At 43.9% G+C, this 27129-nt stretch overlaps 1 protein-coding gene across 1 annotated transcript in view; it reads left to right on the forward strand.

The window, feature by feature from the left end:
- Positions 1–1432: 1432 nt before the first annotated feature.
- Positions 1433–27129, forward strand: part of ATP8A2 (ATPase phospholipid transporting 8A2) — a 758530-nt gene continuing 732833 nt past the window's right edge. The window contains exon 1 of the mRNA XM_088460283.1: positions 1433–1515. The gene's annotated coding sequence lies outside the window, so the exon portion shown is untranslated. The remainder of the gene's footprint in view (positions 1516–27129) is intronic.

A 27129-nucleotide genomic window follows, 5' to 3' on the forward strand; every position in this document is an offset into this window, starting at 1 on the left:
GAGCTTCCTGCTCTGACGAGCAGGAAGCTCCCCACTGACATCACTGCTGATGTCAGTGCAGCCGCCCACAAAGTGAAACCACCACCCCGCCACGCCTACAAACGGGGCGAGCTGTCGATCACCATCGACAGCCGCCCCTTTTGCAGTGAGCTCCGGAGCGAGAGAATTTCTCTCTCGCTCCGGGGCTTGTGCACGCGCAGTGTGGCCGCTGCGCGTGCGCAGGGCCTAAACATCGACCCGCTTGCGAGCAGGTCTGAATGAGGTCCTCTGTCCCACAGAGTGTGTGTCTGACCCGGACAAAGCAGGGTGCAATTCATCGATCACAAAATGAGCAGGGTGCATTTCACAGTTAACAAAACGGGCAGGGCGTAGTGCCCTGCTAAAAGTACCTAGTGGGAACACTAATAATATACATACATACAGACACATTAAGTCCACACACATGCAGGGGAATTCAATGCAAAGCAATGTTGAATAGGCCTGGGAGGGATCTCCTGAAGCTATTCAACGCAATGTTTGGTCGGGCTAAAGGATTTCTTTTCGCACCCCCCTGGGGATGAAAGGAGAAATTCTACAAAAGTGCCGGCTGGCACTTTAGTCCCAGAATGCTGGTTCTCGCGATTAAATAAGTTAGGTGGCGAGAACCAGCATTCTCCGACGTAACAGCGCGCTGAACTGAACAGCTCCGCGAGCTCCCTCCTGGTCCTATTCAGCATGGCACTGAATTGAATTCCGCCCATGGACATTATAAAGTACAAAACAACACCCCCACAAAGTTTATGCCACACTGACACATATAACTTGTATACAAGATATGAGAGATAGATAGATAGATAGATAGATAGATAGATAGATAGATAGATAGACACACTGTATATAAGCCCCACCCTCCACTTACCTGGTTTCTAAAAGTGTAGAGAAGAAAGGATGTTCTCCTGCATTCTGTGGAGCACTCCTCACCTCTGCACTCACTGTCTCTCTCTTCCCTGGGTGCCATAACGCTTCTTATTCATCTCAGCTTCCCTGTCAGACTCCCCGATAAGCTCCGCCCCCTTTTTCCACTTTCCAGCCTCTATGGATCCTGGGAATGAACACCTGGCTCCTCATTGGTCGACAGCGGCCATTTCTTTGTAGCTTAGCATGGGGGCAGCCATTTTTTATTAGCCTCTTTAACTTAGATATCACTCGCTGCGTAGCTGGTCTTCCCCTGTCAGAGCTGAAGCAGCACTCTCTGCCACAGCCAGGCGGCCTTCAAGTACTAACAATGTACCGGCCCGGTAGATGGCACCCTGCCCCCCGGCCCAGTCCGCCACTGGCCCTGGTGCAGTGCACTGGCTGCACCACCGGTAGTTCCACCCCTGAACCGCGTTGAAAAGCACAGAAGGCGGCAAGAAATGTATTTAGTAAAAGTTGTAGAACAGCTTATACAAGTCAACAATCAAGTTATTTGGAACAACTATGTTAATTTAAACGAAAATGCCTTTCCGTAGAAGACACTATGGGGTAACTAATAAGGTAATAGGGTAAAATCAACCTGGTTTTGCCTGTTAAATGACTACTACTTTAAATCTTTAAACATCGGACATACTCGCACAGAATTCGCCAATGTCAGAACTCTGCGCAATATTGCATTTACCCCTATGTCTCAATATGGAATTATGCATACACTCAATGCAGTTACAGATAAAAAGTGACTAAGGGGCCCATTTATCAATAATCACATTTGCAATGCAATCTGTGTGTGATAAAAGCGCCCCAAAAAATCGTTTCAGGATGCGATTATACCACCCAAATATATTAAATAGCACATGCAGAGACGGGGGCGCTGTGATGTGCTCAGAGTATGCATCATCAGCTGCTGAGACCAAACTCTGGAATGATTCGCATCTCTCATAGAAACCTACAGCAGCGCATCCCTCATAGAAACCTACAGCAGCGCATCTCTCATAGAAACCTACAGCAGCGCATCCCTCATAGAAACCTACAGCAGCGCATCCCTCATAGAAACCTATGGTGATTGCAGTTGCTGGCGGAATGGAGCGGCCGCAGCAGATATCGAAGATTTTGCTGCAGTCCCTCCTTCATACATTGGGGTGATAATAATTGCGGGTATCTCGCGAAAATGGAATGGATGTTTTCAGGGGAAATGCCATAAATATTTAATGATAAATAGGCCCCTAAGTGAAATGTCCTTGTGGACGCAGCGTTAAGCAGGAAGGACATAGTGCTACACTTGCTAAAATCTCCGATATTGGTTGCTGTCATCTGTCTGCTGAATGAGACCTAATTCATATCCCCAATTAATAATGCATTGATTTGCAAATCATTGTTATGCATTTTGTGCTGTCTTCTGTGGAAATAAGGCACTTATATGAAAGCTGTTTTTACAATGTCTACACATCCCAGGTAGATGCCAAAATACTTTTTTTTCAGTGACAACTGTGTTTGAACAAGCACTAATGCCAGTGTTACACGCAGGATTTTTAGATGGGGGGTTTCCAAATGCTTGATTTTACAGTGAGTGTGGCCAGTCCATGAAGACGGCATAATTAGCACTTATCCAGCTAAAATATGCATCATACAAAGTGTATTGTGCATCATAATTCCAGATCACAGTAAGCCATTAAATGCAACAGTAGGGCCATCCTGCCTGAGCTGAATGTATTTATTTCAGATGCAGTCACCATTCCAGACTATTGGAGCAAGTCCGGGAGTCTGGGGGTGCAGCACAAGAACATAGCACTGCTCTGGGCATATATGTATATGTTGGTCTTCTTATGCACTGAGTAGTGTATTATACAGTATTAATAATAAACCCTATTGATGGTCTATAGCATTGCATCCATAACAGTGCATGTTTTCCAGATCTCCTAGTTGGTGCACAGGTGTATTTAATACTGGCTGACACTTGTTCAACAGGTGGTGCTGATTATTTCATTTGTGATACCGAGAAGAACATGCAGCATAAGTGAAATTCTATTATATTACGATTTCTAATGTATTGTGGTTATGGTATGGGCTGGGGAGGGGGGTTTCCAGGCAACCCAGAACCTCCCCTCCACCTGTGTTTGCCTATGTATGCTGCTGTTTTACAACCCTCCTTAACTGGACATTTACTGCAGCAGTCTTGGGCAGGTACCATTAGAAGGCTGGAACGTTTCATAGATTTGTTTTAAGATTAATTAACCCTTTAGTGCTGCAGTCAAGTTTAAATATTTCTCTGCCATCACTAGGTACGTTACCCACTGGCGTGGTTTTGTGTAAGCAGATGCAGTCGCTCTGCATTTGAGCATTAGTCTAATAAATGGCTTGTGTATGGTCACATGTATCTAAAAAAGCAAGAGTACAAGTAATACCTCTTTTCCACCAAAAACCCAGGTCCGACCTGGGTTTTTGGACATGGTTCCAACCCTGGTCAGACCCATTTACACTGCACCTTTGATCTGGGTTACTCCCAGGGCCGCCCTGTTCACATTGAACTCAGGTCTGCCCTGCTAAACCTGTGAGGTCATAAAAAGTGGGAGGTGACTGCTCCACAACCACGAATCCGTTCATTTTAGGCATGTTCCAGATCAGATAACCTGGGTTGCACCGTTTACACTGCACCATTAACTATTTTTCAGGGACCCTTTTACACTGAGCTGCAACCCAGGTAGACCCAGCAAAAACCCAGGTTTTTGCTCTGGTGTAAAAGGGGTATTATATACTGTAGACCTTCTCCCATTCTCTTCAGTAGTCCATTCCTTGTTATGAGTTCACAGTATTTGAGCTATGTGTAAAATCTACATTGAAATTAATGAATTGATTGATTGAATGAACGTGAAAAGCTCCAGTAATAAATTAATAAATAAGCATTACCCTTAACCCCTAAATATTTTACGCAGCCCCTGTGCTATTAGTCTGGGCTGTTCCCTAGTATAACAGTGAGGCCATGAGTGTGAGGTCCTTGTGTCAGGCTTGTCAGCGCAGGGCTGGTGTTTCTATGGGAAGCATGGGCAGCAAAACACCCATGGAATACTAATACCCCTTTCACATCGCAATGCCTGGTCGCACTCGGGATTTTGTTCACGGGTCCATCCCGGGAGCGACCCGACTGAGACCCCTTTCAGATTGGCAGCCCGACCCAGCTTATTGCCGGGTCGATGATGTCACCGCAATCACGTGCTGAACCGGCGATTGGAGATTAAATCATCTCCAAGCGTCTACTCTTCCTACGCTGTGAATGGGACCCGGGTCGCATCAACCCGGGTTACCCGTTCACACTGCATCGCTACCCGGGTTGAAAGTAACCATGTTCAACCCTGCTCGTTTCCAGGGTACCCGGTTATTTCAACCTGGTCTTTTCACACTGTGCACATAACCCGGATTACCTGAGATGCATATAAATCTTAAGCTGTGTACACACGTAAAGGTTTTCTGTCCAACCATCCAACTAGTTGATTGGTTGGAATGAAAATCTGGTAAGGTATGAAAGCAAATGACAATCAGCAATTTGCTCCCAAATGCCGGAAAATGGACAAAAACTGTTGTTTGAACAAATTATTTCGATCAAACATTTAACAAACTTGTCTGACGTCCATTTTCATCTGTTTTCTGGCATTTAGGAGCAAATGCTGACTATCAGTTATTCCCACACGTTACCAGATTTTCATTCCAACCAATCAACTAGTTGGATGGTTGGACAGAAAATCTTTACGTGTGTATGCAGCTTAGTCATTCGTAGTCCCACAAATTTGTGTATGCTCGGCAAGAGATGCACAGTGTGAATAATAGCAAGATCCGCCGATAAAACGGACTTGCATGCAACTCTGAAACACAGCCATTGTTCTGGGGCACTTAAGAGGCTGTTACTAATACAATGTATTGCAAATCTGAAATAATGAAACCTATTAACAAACTCAGGGTCCTATCTGACGTGCACATCTCTTATATACATTCCATTATATTACAGGTTGAGTCTCCCATATCCAAATATTCTGAAATACGTAATATTTCGAAATACAGAATTTCTTCAGCATGAGATAGTGAAACCTTTGCTTTCTCATGGTTCAGTGTACACAAACTTTATTTAAGGCACACAATTATTAAAAATATTGTATAAAATTATCTTCAGGTTATTCGTATATGAAACACAAATTAATTTCATGTATGTACACAAACTTTGTTTGAGCCACAACATTATTGAAAATATTGTATAAAACAACCTGCAGGCTATGTGTATAAGGTCTATATAAAACATAAAAGCATTCTGTGTTTAGATTTGGGTCCCATTCCCAAGATATTTCATTATGGTATGCAAATATTCCAAAGTACGGAATATTCCGATATCCAAAATACCCCTGGTCCCAAGCATTTTGGATATAGGAGACTCAACCTTCTGCGGCTTCCAGCGGTAACCATCGGGATGCTTGCATATTGTGACTCGGACACATGTGCAGGCTGAAAGCACTGGCGACAAGCATGCGGCATTAACTTAGCATGCTCCTTTGAATCAGGCCCTATCTGTCAGTTTATGGGGACAAACGATAATCGTCCATAAGTTTCAAAACGGCAGAAACGATCTTGTGTGATTTTTCCTGCACACAATAAAAACGTCATCTTTGTAGCCGGGCATATATAAATGTCTGGCTATGTACAGTATAAGGCTATTAGATCATTTAAAAAAAAAAATGCATGGAATCCCCCTAAATCAGTAGAACGACTGCTTTCAGCCTAGTGCTGGTTAGCACAACATTAGGGGAACAACCAGTTTGGCATCCCGTCTGATTTTAGGCTAACCAGCACTAGGTTTTGCCTGACTACCCTGGTGGAACCATAGAGGTTAGACATGCATTGTATAGCAGTACTAGGGGTTATGGAGACAGCTGCTATTTGAAACAGCTGTCCCGGCACTGTAGCTATATTGAACTGCTGTGATAGTTAAGTATCCACAGCCACAACTTGCGACATCATTGGGGTCCATCCATCCCCCAATGATGAATAGGCCACTCAGTGAGAGTCCCCTATAGGAGAGAGCTGCATGGGATGTAGTGTCAGAGAAGGTAAGGCTGGGTACACACCTAAAGATTTTCTGTCCAACCATCCAACTAGTTGATTGGTTGGAATGAAAATCTGGTAACATATGGGAGTAAATGATGATCAGCAATTTGCTCTTAAATGCCAGAAAACAGATGAAAATGGTCGTCAGACAAGTTTGTTAAATGTTTGATCTAAACAATTTGTTCAAACAACAGTTTTTGTCAATTTTCCGGCGTTTGGGAGCAAATTGCTGTGTCATTTGGCTTACATACCTTACCAGATATTCATGCCAACCAATCAACTACTTGGATGGTTGGACAGAAAATCTTTAGGTGTGTAACTATGCAGTCCTCGACTTTCTTTCTGTAATGGCAATGAGTATGAGAGATTTTAAAATGAACAGATCCTGGATGGATGCAAGCAGATCTGCTTTCCAAAGTGCACAGGGGAAGGGAAATTAGTGTAATGGGAATATGTGGGTCAGGTTGGTGGGATTATAAGCATGAGATGGATGAAAAGTGTTTCGCTGTGAGGAGGAGCGCGAGCAGATAGTGAGGATTTCACTAGGTCCAGGGATGTGTGAGGTCACTAGCAGACATGAGGTGGACGAGGGCGAGGAAGGGGACGTGTGAGGACAACTTGTGGGTGTAAAGTTTGTTTCTATATATGTACAGTAGGGCAGTGAATTTCGTGGGTGCAGGAAACAAAATAGTTAATGGATGCAGATAAGCGGTGAATGGGGAAAATAATAGGAGAGGGTGAAATAGGATTCTGAAGAGAGACAGAGGCACAGAGAGGGGGGGGGATATAGGGCCTGATTCAGAGCCGCTCGTAAGCGGCCGCTCGTTCGCTCCAAGTGATGTTTGCCCAACTGAGCATGCGTATGGCTCGTTATACGCATGCGCGAACCAGTCAGTGCGGTCGAAATTCATGTGCTCGCAAAATAGCGAATGCCTGCTAATTTGAGTGACAGAATGAGGCGTATGTGGGTGGTAACGGGAAGGTGCTTGAAAACGGGGAGTGGAGATCCGAACGCAGGCGTGCTTAAAGGTCAAAACGGGCGTTTTATGGGTGTGCATAATTAATACAGCAGCGTCATTGACCACGTCACTGGGTTATTTTATAGCCAGAACTGCTCGCAAGATTGTGGTAGCAAAAACCAACCACAAGAATAGCGATGTACTCGATTAATCTAATAAATAGCGGATATGACGTAGGATGCGAGCGGCCAGGGGGAGTATTTTTCCAAAAAACGACCGCAAGTTTTGTTCGCTCGTTCAGACCTAGAGGCGTGAACAGACCGCAAAGAGCAAACGGTTCATTTGAATAGCCACCCCTATTTTCTGGACGAGTGAGCGCTAATTGCGTCCGGCTCTGAATCAGGCCCATAGGCCCTTTGTCGTGGCCTGGGAGTGAAAGTTTGATGTAATCAAGTGACACCGCTACATTCAGCTCTTGCAGGGGCACCTGATTGAGTGTGGCCACGCCCCCACATATGGCCCTCTGGTAACATATGGTAAGCCCAATGTATTGCTAGCCCTAGGAGCATATACAAATGTTTAGTAAAGATTTTTTCAGGTATCCACAAATATTAAGGATCCCTGGGATCTAAGTAGGAGGGACTGCAGGAGATATCTCCCATAACTGCCACTGTCCCTCCATTTCCGACCACAAAGCAACCCCCTATTGCTGCTAAACTGACGGATTTACCAAGCTCTGGATGGTGGAACATTCCGGAGCTTGGCTCTGACCGCTGACGCCATCTTAAAAACTATTGTAGATTTTCTGGAGAGGGATCCTCAGGAACGCTCTCCCTTGGCCCACACTGATGCATGCACAAGTAAACTGAGTAAGCGCATGATGGAGGGGTCTGAGAGATGTGAATTAGCTAGCGTAGGACAACAATGGAGGATTTGCGGCTACTTTACAACCCCCTGTCTGAGGTTAATAGAGTAGGCAGTCTCTGCATCATTGATATTAGCTCCGGTATTCTGACATCTGGGCTCAGATCATCCAGCAGCCACACAAATATGGCAACAGCAATGATGGATGAGTTCAATAGACGCAACAGCAATGATGGGTGAGTTCCATAGACGCAACAGCAATGACAGTTGAGCTTCAGTAGATCCTAACACAGCTTTGTTATTCTTGTGATGTCACTCCTCACCTCAGAGACATAGACCACTGCATCCCCAGCCCCAGCATAGGGGTAGTTACACCACGCTGCCGGCCACGGTACCGGCACGCCCTAGTTAGCCAGTGTAGTGCCGACTGCAGTGAGTGCGGTCAGCGCTACACATTTACACAGGACCGGCACTAGGCTTCCAGCGCCAGTCCTGTGCTCAACAGCCAAGCCCCTTCCCTCCCCCTGAGTGCTTGCCCAATAGCGCCAGGAGGAGGGTGGCAGGCGGGCTCATGCTGTGCATAACACACATATCGCCGCCAGCGCTGGTGGCGATGTGTGTGTTAATCAGCAGCCAATGAGAGTCAGACAGACTCTCATTGGCTGCTGCTGCACACACATCTCCGCCGAACGGCAGCGATGTGTGTGTTAATCAGCAGCCAATGAGAGTCACATAGACTCTCATTGACTGCTGCAGCTGCAGCGCCCACTGCAAGAGCCGGCTCCCTTCCGGCTCCTGCAGTGGGTAATGGGAGAGACGTCATGACGTCTCCCCCATAATGCAGAGCGCGCCAGCCCGGGAGGACTGATGTGCGGACGGCCGCGGGAGCCGGAGCGTGGATTCAGGTAAGTATTTTACTTGTATTTATTGTTTAATGTCAATGTGTATTTGTCAGGGGGGACACGGCACTTATACTGGGGGCACTGCATCGCGGGGGTAATATTACTAAGGGGACTTCTACTGGCGGCACTGCTTCGGGGGGGTACTATTACTAAGGAGGGGACTACTACTGGCAGCACTGCTTCGAGGGGGGCTATTACTAAGAAAGGGACTACTACTGGCGGCACTGCTTCGAGGGGGAGGGCTATTACTAAGGAGGGGACTACTACTGGGGGCACTGCTTCGAGGGGGGACTGTTACTAAGGAAAGGACTACTACTGGGGGCACTGCTTCGAGGGGGGGTTATTACTAAGGAGGGGACTACTACTGGGGCACTGCTTCAGGGGGGAACCACTACTGGGGGGGATACTACTGGGGGCACTGCATCGTGGGGGACCACTACTGGGGACTACTACAGGGGCACTGCATCAAGGGGGACTCCTACTGGGGGCACTATATAAAGGGCACTGTATAGGGTGGACTACTACTGGAGGCACTGCATTGGGGGGACCACTACTGGGGGCACTGCATCAAGGGGAACTCCTGCTGGGGCACTATATAAAGGTCACTGTATAGGGGGGACTACTACTGGGGGCACTGCATTGGGGGGGGACCACTACTGGGGGCACTGCATCAAGGGGGACTCCTGCTGGGGCACTATATAAAGGGCACTGTATAAGGGGGACTACTACTGGGGGCACTGCATTGGGGCGGACCACTACTGGGGGCACTGCATCAAGGGGGACTCCTACTGGGGCACTATATAAAGGGCAGTGTATAAGGGAGGACTACTACTGGGGGCACTGCATTGGGGGAAACCACTACTGGGGGCACTATATAAGGGGCTTACTACTGGGGGCACTGCACAGGGGGGACAACTACAGGGGGCACTGAAAAGGGAGAACTGCTACAGGGGGCACTGCATAGGGGGGTAACTACTGGGGGCACTGTATAAGTGGCACTACTGGGGGCCTGCATAAGGGGGGATCATTCCTGGGGAACTGTATAAGGGGAACTAATGGCAGGCTGCATAAGGGGGACTACTACAGGGGGAACTGTGTAAGGGGCACTACTGGGGGCCTGCATAAGAGGGACTACTACTGGGGGCATTGTATACTGGGGATACTATATAAGGGGCCTGCATAAGAGGGACCACTACTAGGGGCACTGCATAGGAGGGACTGTATAAGGGGCACTGCATTAAGGTGCAAATGGAAAGAAATGTTCCCAGTGACAAGAAAAGAGTGTGTGTCATGTTGACACACCCCATTTTTCAGTAGCCACGCCTCTTGTGACCACGCCCATTTTTGGCACACACGCCTGCGGCGCGCACACATAGTGGGGGGGGGCGGGTTCCATTTTAAAGTTTGCCCTGACCTCCAAATACCCTAGTTACGCCAGTGACCACGTGCTATAGCTGCTTAAACTCATATGCACCTAAAATGAAATATATGACAAAATGTGATATAATACAAAGCAGTGTGGGTGCTTCCTGATTTACACTATGTTACTTTCAGTAGAAACGTCCGTCTTCCATTATCCCAGCTAGAAATAGATATGTGTAAAACCTGTAAATAAAAAAAAACTAATAGCTTCATAAATAAATGTAAAAAGTTAATGTGGGCTGATTTTGTGGCAGTGTCACTGCTGATCTACATTATATTACAGCGATCAGTAATCATTGTGTGCAGCCAGCCTTTGGTCCTTCAGCAGCCTGTCAACATACTACGTCCCAGGGTGATTCTGAAAAGTCATTTTCCATTTGATTGTGCATTATTTAACAGGCATTACCTTGCTTTCCCATAAGGCACTCTTTCTAAATATACATTTTCAGACTGTGCTGTTGGGTGCAGACCTGTATACAATACACACTGGATTTCTATACAAGAGGAATATCATATTCATATTACTGTAAGCCTTTACTTAGGTCTCTTGATATTTATTAGAGAGCTATGTATCTTTTTTGAGTTATCTAAGCCAAAAGCTGTTAATTAGGCCATATTCAGCTGCGCCAGCATCGAAAAAGTCTGCAAATAGTGATCAAGTAAGTGGGTGGCGGGTGTGTGCATCTTTGTTTGTTCGTTTTTGTGTTGTTAACTTTTGTGTTTATTTTTAGCTTTATGCGAGCCTGATTGTCATAGGTTTACTACGGGCGCTGTGTGCAATCCTTGAGATAACCCAAAATACTGCTGGCATTGTAAGCCTCTCCTGCCAGATTGAGCTCTCTAATTTGGGAAGGAGTAAAGATGCCTACACACTTACCGACTTGCTGACTATCTGACATCGTGCATGATTTCCCTAGAAACTCTCCCCGGCAGCTCTGCACACAATCTGGTGTCCAATATTCAAACGATCTCTCCTTAATCCAGACTTTTCCCAGTGCATCGTGGACCAGCGGGGACACGCATCGTGATCGTGAGTGGGGACTCATGATTGTGCATTTTTTACACAATCTGTCGTTCCAATGCTTTGCAATCGGCCAGATCGTGTAAAAAAATCGCCAAGTGTGTAGGCACCTTAAATCTCCAAGGTGCAATAAGTCTCCCTGTAATAAATGAATATATGCAGGCAGAGAAGTGTGAGATAGATGTGTCTTATTGATATAAAGACTGGAGACATGTGATATGCATGTAATGTTATAAAGCTACAGATATGTCAGATGTGCCTAATACAATGCAGCTAAAGTCTCTAGAGAAGTAGACATATGAGATATATGTAATATTCAGCAAGAGTGACATGTATATATAATCATACGGCTACCGACGTGATTTGTGTCTAATATTATGCAGCTAGAGACATGTGAAATATGTATCTCCTATACATAGTATAAACTAAAGTCCCTGGTCGGTGTTTGTTTGGGTTAATCTCGAGAACCAATGCATGGATTTTGATGCAGTTTTCACTATTCTATAGTACATTTGTTGAGGAAGGTTTAGGTATATGACAGATTAATGTATGACAAAAGGGAGCCGAGCAGTTACAACAGGGACGTAACTAGGGGTGTGTGAGCGGTACGGCTGCACAGAGCGCAGTGCTCTGTGGGCGGCACCGCGGCTCACTAACGGCCCCGACATCTGGCTAGCAGGGTGCCTAGAATGACGCCCCGCAGCCAGAACTTCTGCAGCAGTGCCGCTTGGAGTGTCCTTAGGACGCTTCAGGCATGCACACCGGTGTCCTTACAGCCCCCCAGGCATTGCGGTAATCACCGGCGATTGTGGCCACGCCCCATCCGCATGATGTTACGCTGAGGGGCGTTGCTTGCACCGGGCGCCAAGAGCGCAAGTTACGGCGCTAAGTTACGATTTTAGTGAAGACAATAAAAAAAAGGGACGTCCGAGTGCTTCCTTGGCTTATGTTGCCTAAACCATTACAGATATATCACAACAATGGACTTTATTTTATAGCATGTAGAGATTGATACATATTATGCGGTTTCTCCAGAAAAACTGATGTAAACCCTGTTTACTGATACAAAATTTAAGTTTTTCCCTTGATTTCTTCCGTTCCTATTTCATTAATGTGAAAAACCGGTAAGAGTCTGCTTTGCATGACAATAAATAAAGCACAGGGACAGACACTTATCCTGGCTGGAGTTGACCAAGAGGAGGCTCTTTTACTCATGGACAACTTTACGTGGCCCCTTTTGCATGTCACGTCAAAACTAAATCTTTTTGTTTTGACGTCATGAGAAAAAACAACGAATGTTGACTACAAATCAGTCTTATAAGACCTTGGTTAAAAATGACTATAGCCGTAAGTTCAAAATTGCTCCAGCGCGAAGCTGGGGCGGGTATATACTGTATATATATATATATATTAATATTATGCAGCAAGATTGAGATGTATATAATATCATTCAGCTAGAGATGTGTGATATGTGCAATATGCAGCAGCAAGAGTGAGATGTATACTGTATATCATGCAGCTAAAGAAATGTCATATGTATGCAATATGCAGCAAGAGTGAGATGTATATAATATCATGCAGCTAGAGACATGTGATATGCAGGGTCAGATAAAGCCTTCGGGGGCCCAGGGCACTTAAGACAGGGGAGCCTACCCCCACTTTTCCGGCCTTCCCCCTCTTGTAGCCACTCGTCATCCATCCCATCCCCAACTTGTCAAGTGGTCCAACCCCACAGTGGCGGACTGCATCATGAAGGGCCCCCAGGGGAATGCAATAAAAGAGGCCCAGAAAGGGATGTGGCCAGTCACTGGAGAGGGTGTATTAATGAGTGAGTATGGAGGGGTCAGGGGGGTAGTGCAGATAGGTAGTGGTGAGTATGGAGGGGCCAGGGGGTAGTGCAGATAGGAAGTGGTGAGTATGGAGGGGTCAGGGAGGTAGTGCAGATAGTTAGTGGTGAGTATGGAGGGGTCAGGGAGGTAGTGCAGATAGTTAGTGGTGAGTATGGAGGGGTCAGCGGGTAGTGCAGATAGGTAGTGGTGAGTATGGAGGGGCCAGGGGGTAGTGCAGATAGGAAGTGGTGAGTATGGAGGGGTCAGGGAGGTAGTGCAGATAGGTAGTGGTGAGTATGGAGGGGTCAGGGAGGTAGTGCAGATAGGTAGTGGTGAGTATGGATGGGTCAGAGAGGTAGTGCAGATAGGTAGTGGTGAGTATGAATGGGTCAGGGAGGTAGTGCAGATAGGTAGTGGTGAGTATGGATGGGTCAGGGAGGTAGTACAGATAGGTAGTGGTGAGTATGGAGGGGTCTATTTATTTGAAAAACAATTTTAAAACATATTATCCTCCAGCACTTTGGGGTTTGGGTAACGTACCAGATGGAGAGGTGTATATGTACACCGGCAAACACATGTGAGTCAAGAAGCAATCCCGGACAAAGCCCTTGTCTTCACGATCCCTGATGTAAACAGTCCACTCCTCACATCTGCATCTGTTCCTTCCCCATAAACACCAACGCGTTTCAACAATTCAAGTCTTCAACTAGTTCTAAATTCAACAAATTTACTGGTATCTGCAGCATGCTAATTGTTCAAGAGCTGTGCAAAGGACTGGAAAGTGATCAATGCTGCAGATACCAGTACATTTGTTGAATTTAGAACTAGTTAAAGACTTGAATTGTTGAAACGCGTTGGTGTTTATGGGGAAGGAACAGATGCAGATGTGAGGAGTGGACTGTTTACATCAGGGATCGTGAAGACAAGGGCTTTGTCCGGGATTGCTTCTTGACTCACATGTGTTTGCCGGTGTACATATAAACCTCTCCATCTGGTATGTTACCCAAACCCCCAAGTGCTAGAGGATAATATGTTTTAAAATTGTTTTTCAAATAAATAGATTGTACTTCACTATATGTGGCAAATTTTTTTCTCTTTTATATACATCCGAAATATATGCCTGGCGGCAATTATTGTGGAACAAGGAAGAAGAATCATTTATAAAGAACTTTTATTCTAAAGGACCTACAGGAGGGAATAACATTTTATATCCACCTATAATTAGTTAGAACTCCATGCGAGTTCTAAACCTAATTATCTCTAGAGAATTTTTAGGTTTAATGAATAGGCCCCACTGTATCTCATCCATATATATTCGCTCTCCTCCCTCTGCATCTCTTCCATATATATTCTCTCTCCTCCCTCTGCATCTCATCCATATATATTCTCTCTCCTCCCTCTGCATCTCATCCATATATATTCTCTCTCCTCCCTCTGCATCTCATCCATATATATTCTCTCTCCTCCCTCTGCATCTCTTCCATATATATTCTCTCTCCTCCCTCTACATCTCATTCATATATATTCTCTCTCCTCCCTCTCATCCATAAATATTGGTATTCATGAACAGACTTAGGGGCCTATTCATCAACACTAAAATAAAGTTTTTAAGGACATTTTCCTTAAATAACGTTATTTTGGTATTCATGAACAGACTTAACACAGGAGATATCACAGATATCTCCTTGCTAAGTTCCCCTGCGTTAATTTCCACACTCCCCATCCATTAGAATGGGGATGTGGAAATTGTGGTATTCATCAAATTCCGAAAATTATCAATTTTCGGAATTTGATGCAGTTACTATTCGCCACTGTGAGGTGGTGAATAGCAGAATCGACTTACCTGTATCCGCGTGTGCAGGTCCCCCGACGAGTCCCTCCGGCGCTCTGCTCCGTCCTCAGGCTCCGGAGGCTGGTCGGACATGTGTGCTCCCCAGCAGAGCACAAGAAAGTTTAGAAAAAAAAAAAAAAGTTTTTTTTTTTTCTAATCTGTCATGTGGTCTGCTGGGAAACCACATGACAGACCAGCAGGATGGAGCCGGAGGCTGCTGCGCGGACAAGTAAGTCGGGGGGGGGAGGTGAGCGGAGGGGGGAGGGGGTACACAAACTTAACGCATCTGTAGGCAGTGCTGCGCATGCGCTGGTTTTACAGATGTAACAGCGCATGTGCAGCACTGTTTCCAGATGCGATAATGTAGTGTAGGCAGGGAAAAGTATCTATTTCCCGAAAAGCTGTCATCGCAAAAATGACAGCTTTTCGGAATAGATACTTATGGAGAGGTGGAATGATGAATTCCACCTATAATTACAAAAATTATATTGAAATAACAATGCGCTTCAATATAGGATGCAGTTAGAACGATAAATAGAGGTCACAAAACTCTATAATCAAAGACATAAACAAAAACAATAAAGTCCCAGCGCTTCCTCCTAGGTTAATATAAAATGTTATTCCCTCCTGTAGGTCCTTTAGAATAAAAGTTCTTTATAAATGATTTTTCTTCCTTGTTCCACAATAATTGCCGCCAGGCATATATTTCGGATGTATATAAAAGAGAAAAAAATTTGCCACATATAGTGAAGTACAATCTATTTATTTGAAAAACAATTTTAAAACATATTATCCTCCAGCACTTGGGGTTTGGGTAACGTACCAGATGGAGAGGTGTATATGTACACCGGCAAACACGTGAGTCAAGAAGCAATCCCGGACAAAGCCTTTGTCTTCACAATCCCTGATGTAAACAGTCCACTCCTCACATCTGCATCTGTTCCTTCCCCATAAACACCAACGCGTTTCAACAATTCAAGTCTTCAACTAGTTCTAAATTCAACAAATGTACTGGTATCTGCAGCATTGATCACTTTCCAGTCCTTTGCACAGCTCTTGAACAATTAGCATGCTGCAGATACCAGTACATTTGTTGAATTTAGAACTAGTTGAAGACTTGAATTCTTGAAACGCGTTGGTGTTTATGGGGAAGGAACAGATGCAGATGTGAGGAGTGGACTGTTTACATCAGGGATCGTGAAGACAAGGGCTTTGTCCGGGATTGCTTCTTGACTCACATGTGTTTGCAGGTGTACATATACACCTCTCCATCTGGTACGTTACCCAAACCCCCAAGTGCTGGAGGATAATATGTTTTAAAATTGTTTTTCAAATAAATAGATTGTACTTCACTATATGTGGTAAATTTTTTTCTCTTTTATATACATCCGAAATATATGCCTGGCGGCAATTATTGTGGAACAAGGAAGAAGAATCATTTATAAAGAACTTTTATTCTAAAGGACCTACAGGAGGGAATAACATTTTATATCCACCTATAATTAGTTAGAACTCCATGCGAGTTCTAAACCTAATTATCTCTAGAGAATTTTTAGGTTTAATGAATAGGCCCCACTGTATCTCATCCATATATATTCGCTCTCCTCCCTCTGCATCTCTTTCATATATATTCTCTCTCCTCCCTCTGCATCTCATCCTTATACATTCTCTCTCCTCCCTCTGCATCTCATCCATATATATTCTCTCTCCTCCCTCTGCATCTCATCCATATATATTCTCTCTCCTCCCTCTGGATCTCATCCATATATATTCTCTCTCCTGCTTCTCATCCATATATATTCTCTCTCCTCCCTCTGCATCTCATCCATATATATTCTCTCTCCTCCCTCTCATCCATATATATTCTCTCTCCTCCCTCTGTATCTCATCCATATATATTCTCTCTCCTCCGTCTCATCCATATATATTCTCTCTCCTCCCTCTGTATCTCATCCATATATATTCTCTCTCCTCCCTCTGTATCTCATCCATATATATTCTCTCTCCTCCCTCTGTATCTCATCCATATATATTCTCTCTCCTCCCTCTCATCCATATATATTCTCTCTGCTCCCTGTATCTCACCCATATATATTCTCTCTCCTCCCTCTGCATCTCATCCATATATATTCTCTCTCCTCCCTCTGTATCTTATCCATATATATTCTCTCTCCTCCCTCTGCATCTCATCCATATATATTCTCTCTCCTCCCTCTGGATCTCATCCATATATATTCTCTCTCCTCCGTCTCATCCATATATATTCTCTCTCCTCCCTCTGCATCTCATCCATATATATTCTCTCTCCTCCCTCTCATCCATATATATTCTCTCTCCTCCCTCTGTATCTCATCCATATATATTCTCTCTCCTCCCTCTCATCCATATATATTCTCTCTCCTCCCTCTGTATCTCATCCATATATATTCTCTCTCCTCCCTCTCATCCGTATATATTCTCTCTCCTCCCTCTGCATCTCATCCATATATATTCTCTCTCCTCCCTCTATATCTCATCCATATATATTCTCTCTCCTCCCTCTGTATCTCATCCATATATATTCTCTCTCCTCCCTCTCATCCATATATATTCTCTCTCCTCCCTCTGTATATCTTCCATATATATTCTCTCTCCTCCCTCTGTATCTCATCCATATATAATCTCTCTCCTCCCTCTCATCCATATATATTCTCTCTCCTCCCTCTGTATCTCATCCATATATATTCTCTCTCCTCCCTCTGTATCTCATCCGTATATATTCTCTCTCCTCCCTCTGTATCTAATCCATATATATTCTCTCTCTTCCCTCTGTATCTCATCCATATACAGTCAGGTGCATAAATATTGGGACATTGACAGAATCTTCATATTTTGGCCTCTATTCACACCCACAATGGCTTTGAAATGAAACAAACAAGATGTGCTTTAACTGCAGACTTTCAGATTTAATTTGAGGTTAACTACATCCAACTCAGGTGAACGGTGTAGGAATTACAACGGTTTCTATATGTGCCTCCCACTTTTTAAGGGGCCAAAAGTAATGGGACTATCAACTCAAAAGCTATTTCATGGACAGCTGTCAGCTATTTCCTCATTATTTCATTATCAATTAAGCAGGTAAAAGGGCTGGAGTTGATTCTAGGTGTGACATTTGCATTTGGAATCAGTTGCTGTCGACTCTCAATATGAGATCCAAAGAGCTGTCACTATAAGTGAAGCAAGCCATCATTAGGCTGAAAAATCAAAACAAACCCATCAGAGAGATAGCAAAAACATTAGGTGTGGCCAAATCAACTGCTTGGAACATTCTTAAAAAGAAAGAACGTACCGGAGAGCTCAGCAACACCAATATACCCGGAAGACCACAGAAAACAACTGTGGTGGATGACAGAAGAATTATTTCCCTGGTGAAGAAAAACCCCTTCACAAGAGTTGGCCAAATCAAGAACACTCTCCAGGAGGTAGGTGTATATGTGTCAAAGTCAACAATCAAGAGAAGACTTCACAAGAGTGAATATAGAGGGTTCACCACAAGATGTAAACCATTGGTGAGCCACGAAAACAGGAAGACCAGATTAGAGTTTGCCAAACAACATCTAAAAAAGCCATTACAGTTCTGGAACAACATCCTATGGACAGATGAGACAAAGATCAACTTGTACCACAGTGATGGAAAGAGAAGAGTATGGAGAAGGAAAGGAACTGCTCATGATCCAAAACATACCACCTCATCAGTGAAGCATGGTGGTGGTAGTGTCATGGCGTGGGCATGTATGGCTGCCAATGGAACTGGTTCACTTTTATTTATTGATGATGTGACTGCTGACAAAAGCAGCAGAATTAATTCTGAAGTGTTTTGAGCAATATTATATGCTCATATTCAGTCAAATGCTTCAGAACTCATTGGACGGCGCTTCACAGTGCAGATGGACAATGACCCGAAGCATACTGCAAAAGCAACCAAAGAGTTTTTTAAGGCTAAAAAGTGGAATGTTATACAATGGCCAAGTCAATCCCCTGACCTGAATCAGATTGAGCATGCATTTCACTTGATGAAGACAAAACTGAAGGGAAAATGCCCCAAGAACAAGCAGGAACTGAAGACATTTGCAGTAGAAGTCTGGCAGAGCATCACCGGGGATGAAACCCAGCGTCTGGTGATGTCTATGCGTTCCAGAATTCAGGCTGTAATTGCCTGCAAAGGATTTGCAACAAAGTATTAAAAAGTGAAAGTTAGATTTAGGATTGTTTAGTTTGTCCCATTACTTTTGGCCCCTTAAAAAGTAGGAGTCACATATAGAAACCGTTGTAATTCCTACACCGTTCACCTGATTTGGATGTAATTACCCTCAAATTAAATCTGAAAGTCTGCAGTTAAAGCACATCTTGTTTGTTTCATTTCAAAGCCATTGTGGTGGTGAATAGAGGCCAAAATATGAAAATTCTGTCAATGTCCCAATATTTATGTACCTGACTGTATATTCTCTCTCCTCCCTCTCATCCATATATATTCTCTCTCCTTTCTCTGTATCTCATCCATATATATTCGCTCTCCTCCCTCTGTATCTCATCCATATATATTCTCTCTCCTCCCTCTGCATCTCTTCCATATATATTCTCTCTCCTCCCTCTGTATCTCATCAATATATATTCTCTCTCCTCCCTCTGCATCTCTTCCATATATATTCGATCTCCTCCCTCTGTATCTCATCCATATATACTCTCTCTCCTCCCTCTGTATCTCATTCATATATACTCTCTCTCCTCCCTCTGTATCTCATCCATATATATTATCTCTCCTCCCTCTGTATTTCAACCATATATATTCTCTCTCCTCCGTCTGTATCTCATCCATATATATTCTCTCTCCTCCCTCTGCATCTCTTCCATATATATTCTCTCTCCTCCCTCTGTATCTTATCCATATATATTCTCTCTCCTTCCTCTGTATCTCATCCATATATATTCTCTCTCCTCCCTCTGTATCTCATCCATATATATTCTCTCTCCTCCCTCTGTATCTCATCCATATATATTCTCTCTCCTTCCTCTGTATCTCATCCATATATATTCGCTCTCCTCCCTCTGCATCTCTTCCATATATATTCTCTCTCCTCCCTCTGCATCTCATCCATATACTCTTTCCTCCCTCTGCATCTCATCCATATATATTATCTCTCCTCCCCCACATCATATATTCTCTCTCCTCCCTCTGTATCTCATCCATATATATTCTCTCTCCTCCCTCTGCATCTCATCCACATATATTCTCTCTCCTCCCTGTGCATCTCATCCATATATATTCTCTCTCCTCCCTCTTCATCTCATCCAGATATATTCTCTCTCCTACCTCTGCATCTCATCCATATATATTCTCTCTCCTCCCTCTGCATCTCATCCATATATATTCTCTCTCCTCCCTCTGCATCTCATCCATATATATTCTCTCTCCTTCCTCTGCATCTCATCCATATATATTCGCTCTCCTCCCTCTGCATCTCTTCCATATATAGTCTCTCTCCTCCCTCTGCATCTCATCCATATATAGTCTCTCTCCTCCCTCTGCATCTCATCCATATATAGTCTCTCTCCTCCCTCTGCATCTCATCCATATATATTCTCTCTCCTCCCTCTGTATCTCATCCATATATATTCTCTCTCCTCCCTCTGTATCTCATCCATATATATTGTCTCTCCTCCCTCTGCATTTCATCCATATTCTCTCTCCTCCCTCTGCATCTCATCCATATATATTCTCTCTCCTCCCTCTGCATCTCATCCATATATATTCTCTCTCCTCCCTCTGTATCTCATCCATATATATTCTCTCTCCTCCCTCTGTATCTCATCCATATATATTCTCTCTCCTCCCTCTGCATTTCATCCATATTCTCTCTCCTCCCTCTGCATCTCATCCATATATATTCTCTCTCCTCCCTCTGCATCTCATCCATATATATTCTCTCTCCTCCCTCTGCATCTCATCCATATATATTCTCTCTCCTCCCTCTGCATCTCATCCATATATATTCTCTCTCCTCCCTCTGCATCTCATCCATATATATTCTCTCTCCTCCCTCTTCATCTCATCCATATATATTCTCTCTCCTCCCTCTGCATTTCATCCATATACTCTCTCCTCCCTCTGCATCTCATCCATATATATTCTCTCTCCTCCCTCTGCATCTCATCCATATATATTATTTCTCCTCCCTCTGCATCTCATCCATATATATTCTCTCTCCTCCCTGTGCATCTCATCCATATATATTCTCTCTCCTCCCTCTGCATCTCATCCAGATATATTCTCTCTCCTCCCTGTGCATCTCATCCATATACTCTTTCCTCCCTCTGCATCTCATCCATATATATTATCTCTCCTCCCCCACATCATATATTCTCTCTCCTCCCTCTGTATCTCATCCATATATATTCTCTCTCCTCCCTCTGCATCTCATCCACATATATTCTCTCTCCTCCCTGTGCATCTCATCCATATATATTCTCTCTCCTCCCTCTTCATCTCATCCAGATATATTCTCTCTCCTACCTCTGCATCTCATCCATATATATTCTCTCTCCTCCCTCTGCATCTCATCCATATATATTCTCTCTCCTCCCTCTGCATCTCATCCATATATATTCTCTCTCCTTCCTCTGCATCTCATCCATATATATTCGCTCTCCTCCCTCTGCATCTCTTCCATATATAGTCTCTCTCCTCCCTCTGCATCTCATCCATATATAGTCTCTCTCCTCCCTCTGCATCTCATCCATATATAGTCTCTCTCCTCCCTCTGCATCTCATCCATATATATTCTCTCTCCTCCCTCTGTATCTCATCCATATATATTCTCTCTCCTCCCTCTGTATCTCATCCATATATATTGTCTCTCCTCCCTCTGCATTTCATCCATATTCTCTCTCCTCCCTCTGCATCTCATCCATATATATTCTCTCTCCTCCCTCTGCATCTCATCCATATATATTCTCTCTCCTCCCTCTGTATCTCATCCATATATATTCTCTCTCCTCCCTCTGTATCTCATCCATATATATTCTCTCTCCTCCCTCTGCATTTCATCCATATTCTCTCTCCTCCCTCTGCATCTCATCCATATATATTCTCTCTCCTCCCTCTGCATCTCATCCATATATATTCTCTCTCCTCCCTCTGCATCTCATCCATATATATTCTCTCTCCTCCCTCTGCATCTCATCCATATATATTCTCTCTCCTCCCTCTGCATCTCATCCATATATATTCTCTCTCCTCCCTCTTCATCTCATCCATATATATTCTCTCTCCTCCCTCTGCATTTCATCCATATACTCTCTCCTCCCTCTGCATCTCATCCATATATATTCTCTCTCCTCCCTCTGCATCTCATCCATATATATTATTTCTCCTCCCTCTGCATCTCATCCATATATATTCTCTCTCCTCCCTGTGCATCTCATCCATATATATTCTCTCTCCTCCCTCTGCATCTCATCCAGATATATTCTCTCTCCTCCCTGTGCATCTCATCCATATATATTCTCTCTCCTCCCTCTGTATCTCATCCATATATATTCTCTCTCCTCCCTGTGCATCTCATCCATATATATTCTCTCTCCTCCCTCTGCATCTCATCCATATATATTCTCTCTCCTCCCTCTGCATCTCATCCATATATATTCTCTCTCCTCCCTCTGCATCTCATCCAGATATATTCTCTCTCCTCCCTCTGCATCTCATCCATATATATTCTCTCTCCTCCCTCTGCATCTCATCCAGATATATTCTCTCTCCTCCCTGTGCATCTCATCCAGATATATTCTCTCTCCTCCCTGTGCATCTCATCCATATATATTCTCTCTCCTCCCTCTGCATCTCATCCATATATATTCTCTCTCCTCCCTCTGCATCTCATCCATATATATTCTCTCTCCTCCCTCTGCATCTCATCCATATATATTCCCTCTCCTCACTCTGCATTTCATCCATATACTCTCTCCTCCCTCTGCATCTCATCCATATATATTCTCTCTCCTCCCTCTGCATCTCATCCATATATATTCTCTCTCCTCCCTCTGCATCTCATCCATATATATTCTCTCTCCTCCCTCTGCATCTCATCCATATATATTCTCTCTCCTCCCTCTGCATCTCATCCATATATATTCTCTCTCCTCCCTCTGCATCTCATCCATATATATTCTCTCTCCTCCCTCTGCATCTCATCCATATATATTCTCTCTCCTCCCTCTGCATCTCATCCATATATATTCTCTCTCCTCCCTCTTCATCTCATCCATTTATATTCTCTCTCCTCCCTCTGCATTTCATCCATATACTCTCTCCTCCCTCTGCATCTCATCCATATATATTCTCTCTCCTCCCTCTGCATCTCATCCATATATATTCTTTCTCCTCCCTCTGCATCTCATCCATATATATTCTCTCTCCTCCCTCTGCATCTCATCCATATATAATCTCTCTCCTCCCTCTGCATCTCATCCAGATATATTCTCTCTCCTCCCTGTGCATCTCATCCATATATATTCTCTCTCCTCCCTCTGTATCTCATCCATATATATTCTCTCTCCTCCCTGTGCATCTCATCCATATATATTCTCTCTACTCCCTCTGCATCTCATCCATATATATTCTCTCTCCTCCCTCTTTATCTCATCCATATATATTATCTCTGCTCCCCCACATCATATATTCTCTCTCCTCCCTCTGTATCTCATCCATATATATTCTCTCTCCTCCCTGTGCATCTCATCCATATATATTCTCTCTTCCCTCTGCTTCTCATCCGTATATATTCTATCTCCTCCCTCTGCATCTCATCCGTATATATTCTCTCTCCTCCCTCTGCATCTCATCCATATATATTCTCTCTCCTCCCTCTGCATCTCATCCAGATATATTCTCTCTCCTCCCTGTGCATCTCATCCATATATATTCTCTCTCCTCCCTCTGCATCTCATCCATATATATTCTTTCTCCTCCCTCTGCATCTCATCCATATATATTCTCTCTCCTCCCTCTGCATCTCATCCATATATATTCTCTCTCCTCCCTCTGCATCTCATCCAGATATATTCTCTCTCCTCCCTCTGCATCTCATCCATATATATTCTCTCTCCTCCCTCTGCATCTCATCCATATATATTCTCTCTCCTCCCTCTGCATCTCATCCATATATATTCTCTCTCCTCCCTCTGCATTTCATCCATATACTCTCTCCTCCCTCTGCATCTCATCCATATATATTCTCTCTCCTCCCTCTGCATCTCATCCATATATATTATTTCTCCTCCCTCTGCATCTCATCCATATATATTCTCTCTCCTCCCTGTGCATCTCATCCATATATATTCTCTCTCCTCCCTCTGCATCTCATCCAGATATATTCTCTCTCCTCCCTGTGCATCTCATCCATATATATTCTCTCTCCTCCCTCTGTATCTCATCCATATATATTCTCTCTCCTCCCTGTGCATCTCATCCATATATATTCTCTCTCCTCCCTCTGCATCTCATCCATATATATTCTCTCTCCTCCCTCTGCATCTCATCCATATATATTCTCTCTCCTCCCTCTGCATCTCATCCAGATATATTCTCTCTCCTCCCTCTGCATCTCATCCAGATATATTCTCTCTCCTCCCTCTGCATCTCATCCAGATATATTCTCTCTCCTCCCTGTGCATCTCATCCAGATATATTCTCTCTCCTCCCTGTGCATCTCATCCATATATATTCTCCCTCCTCCCTCTGCATCTCATCCATATATATTCTCTCTCCTCCCTCTGCATCTCATCCATATATATTCTCTCTCCTCCCTCTGCATCTCATCCATATATATTCCCTCTCCTCACTCTGCATTTCATCCATATACTCTCTCCTCCCTCTGCATCTCATCCATATATATTCTCTCTCCTCCCTCTGCATCTCATCCATATATATTCTCTCTCCTCCCTCTGCATCTCATCCATATATATTCTCTCTCCTCCCTCTGCATCTCATCCATATATATTCTCTCTCCTCCCTCTGCATCTCATCCATATATATTCTCTCTCCTCCCTCTGCATCTCATCCATATATATTCTCTCTCCTCCCTCTGCATCTCATCCATATATATTCTCTCTCCTCCCTCTGCATCTCATCCATATATATTCTCTCCTCCCTCTTCATCTCATCCATTTATATTCTCTCTCCTCCCTCTGCATTTCATCCATATACTCTCTCCTCCCTCTGCATCTCATCCATATATATTCTCTCTCCTCCCTCTGCATCTCATCCATATATATTCTTTCTCCTCCCTCTGCATCTCATCCATATATATTCTCTCTCCTCCCTCTGCATCTCATCCATATATATTCTCTCTCCTCCCTCTGCATCTCATCCAGATATATTCTCTCTCCTCCCTGTGCATCTCATCCATATATATTCTCTCTCCTCCCTCTGTATCTCATCCATATATATTCTCTCTCCTCCCTGTGCATCTCATCCATATATATTCTCTCTACTCCCTCTGCATCTCATCCATATATATTCTCTCTCCTCCCTCTTTATCTCATCCATATATATTATCTCTGCTCCCCCACATCATATATTCTCTCTCCTCCCTCTGTATCTCATCCATATATATTCTCTCTCCTCCCTGTGCATCTCATCCATATATATTCTCTCTTCCCTCTGCTGCTCATCCGTATATATTCTATCTCCTCCCTCTGCATCTCATCCGTATATATTCTCTCTCCTCCCTCTGCATCTCATCCATATATATTCTCTCTCCTCCCTCTGTATCTCATCCATATATATTCTCTCTCCTCCCTCTGCATTTCATCCATATACTCTCTCCTCCCTCTGCATCTCATCCATATATATTCTCTCTCCTCCCTCTGCATCTCATCCATATATATTCTCTCTCCTCCCTCTGCATCTCATCCATATACATTCTCTCTCCTCCCTCTGCATCTCATCCATATATATTCTCTCTCCTCCCTCTGCATCTCATCCATATATATTCTCTCTCCTCCCTCTTCATCTCATCCATATATATTCTCTCTCCTCCCTCTGCATTTCATCCATATACTCTCTCCTCCCTCTGCATCTCATCCATATATATTCTCTCTCCTCCCTCTGCATCTCATCCATATATATTCTTTCTCCTCCCTCTGCATCTCATCCATATATATTCTCTCTCCTCCCTCTGCATCTCATCCATATATATTCTCTCTCCTCCCTCTGCATCTCATCCAGATATATTCTCTCTCCTCCCTGTGCATCTCATCCATATATATTCTCTCTCCTCCCTCTGTATCTCATCCATATATATTCTCTCTCCTCCCTCTGCATCTCATCCATATATATTCTCTCTCCTCCCTCTGCATCTCATCCATGTATATTCTCTCTCCTCCCTCTTTATCTCATCCATATATATTATCTCTGCTCCCCCACATCATATATTCTCTCTCCTCCCTCTGTATCTCATCCATATATATTCTCTCTCCTCCCTGTGCATCTCATCCATATATATTCTCTCTCTTCCCTCTGTTTCTCATCCGTATATATTCTATCTCCTCCCTCTGCATCTCATCCATATATATTCTCTCTCCTCCCTCTGTATCTCATCCATATATATTCTCTCTCCTCCCTCTGCATCTCATCCATATATATTCTCTCTCCTCCCTCTGCATCTCATCCATATACTCTCTCCTCCCTCTGCATCTCATCCATATATATTCTTTCTCCTCCCTCTGCATCTCATCCATATATATTCTCTCTCCTCCCTCTGCATCTCATCCATATATATTCTTTCTCCTCCCTCTGCATCTCATCCATATATATTCTCTCTCCTCCCTCTGCATCTCATCCATATATATTCTCTCTCCTCCCTCTGCATCTCATCCATATATATTATCTCTCCTCCCCCACATCATATATTCTCTCTCCTCCCTCTGTATCTCATCCATAAATATTCTCTCTCCTTCCTGTGCATCTCATCCATATATATTCTCTCTCTTCCCTCTGTTTCTCATCCGTATATATTCTCTCTCCTCCCTCTGCATCTCATCCATATATATTCTCTCTCCTCCCTCTGCATCTCATCCATGTATATTCTCTCTCCTCCCTCTTTATCTCATCCATATATATTATCTCTGCTCCCCCACATCATATATTCTCTCTCCTCCCTCTGTATCTCATCCATATATATTCTCTCTCCTCCCTGTGCATCTCATCCATATATATTCTCTCTCT

The sequence above is a fragment of the Taudactylus pleione genome, unplaced genomic scaffold (assembly GCF_031769625.1).
Source record: "Taudactylus pleione unplaced genomic scaffold, aTauple2 ptg000043l, whole genome shotgun sequence".
Taxonomy (NCBI): Eukaryota; Metazoa; Chordata; class Amphibia; order Anura; family Myobatrachidae; genus Taudactylus; species Taudactylus pleione.